Source organism: Apium graveolens, chromosome 5, assembly GCF_009905375.1.
Source record: "Apium graveolens cultivar Ventura chromosome 5, ASM990537v1, whole genome shotgun sequence".
NCBI classification, from domain to species: Eukaryota; Viridiplantae; Streptophyta; class Magnoliopsida; order Apiales; family Apiaceae; genus Apium; species Apium graveolens.
In genome coordinates, this window is record NC_133651.1 from 75212193 (window position 1) to 75213554 (window position 1362).

At 39.4% G+C, this 1362-nt stretch overlaps 1 non-coding gene across 1 annotated transcript; it reads left to right on the forward strand.

Annotated features, from left to right (window-relative positions):
- Window positions 1-203: 203 nt before the first annotated feature.
- LOC141662629 (small nucleolar RNA R71) lies at window positions 204-310 on the forward strand. The gene has a single exon (XR_012550735.1). It is a non-coding gene; the product is annotated as a small nucleolar RNA R71 (small nucleolar RNA).
- Window positions 311-1362: the final 1052 nt, after the last annotated feature.

Genomic DNA, 1362 nt, shown 5'->3' on the forward strand with positions numbered 1-1362 from the left:
CCACCTCAAGAACTCCTGCTACCTTGCTCTGTGGCAATCTCTGGGCTGGATACTGATATTCATTAGCATCCATCAGTTCAATTAGATCATAGGCTTCCTTATAGCTCTTTGCTCATAATGCTCCGCCTGCTGCTGCATCGAGCATTGGTCTGGACTGTTCTCCCAACCTATTGTAAAAATAACTGATGATCATCCAATCAGGAATTTCATGATGAGGGCACTTCCTAAGCATTTCCTTGTAGCGCTCCCACGCTTCACTTAGCGATTCTCCCGTTTGCTGCGCAAATTGAGTAATAGCATTCCTGAGTGCAGCTGTCTTCGCCATAGGCAAGAATTTAGTAAGAAACTTTTGAGCAAGATCTTCCCAAATAGTAATCAAACCAGCTGGTAGAGAGTGTAACCAACTCTTAGCCTTGTCCCTCAGAGAGAATGGGAACAGTCTCAGCTTCACAGCATCTTCAGAAACACCATTGAACTTGAAGGTGTCGCAGATCTCAATGAAATCCCTAATGTGCATATTTGGATCTTCAGTTGGAGAACCCCCAAACTGGATTGAATTATGCACCCATTGAATTATACCAGGCTTGATCTCAAAGGTATTAGCTGTGATAGCTGGCCGGACAATGGTAGATTGAATGTCATTGAACTTGGGTTGAGAAAAATCCATCAATGCTTTCATTTATGCTGCTGGATCTCCTATTGTATTGAGTACCTGAAGCACAAACAAATAAACCGTGAAAGTAAAAGAAACCGAGTCACTGAACTTTAATGACCACTGATGACAAGCAAATAAAATAAAAATTAACACCGAGTCCCCGGCAGCGGCGCCAAAAACTTGTTAGGGCGAAAACACGCGCTAATATTCACGCAAGTATACGCGTTCACAAGTAGTATAAGATATAAATCAGATTCGTTCCCACAGAGACTGGTTTAGGTTAAGTTCAATTTATGCACCTATGCAACAATGTATGGTTATCGCTCAATGCTAAGACAAATAACAAATTGGGTTTTTATTAAACTAGGAGATTATACTAAATAACATTAACTAAGAGAATTGAGGTTGAATTACTATATATGACAAACATGAGATTCTAACTTCATTACTACTTCATTCAATAGCCTTTTCGTTCTTAATCTTAGCATGTGATGGTGATGACACTAATCAGATAACACGAATCTAGTAAACGCCAACTTTCGTTGTACGAATACCATTCTACCAGACATCCACAAAAGAGATAGAAGCTAAATAGGAACCAATTATATTGAGACCCTATATGTCTATAGAATTTGACAACATAACGGTTTAAGCACAAGTTATCCATCTTGATTACATAGGGCAAGTAAAACGGTTAGAGTTACCTA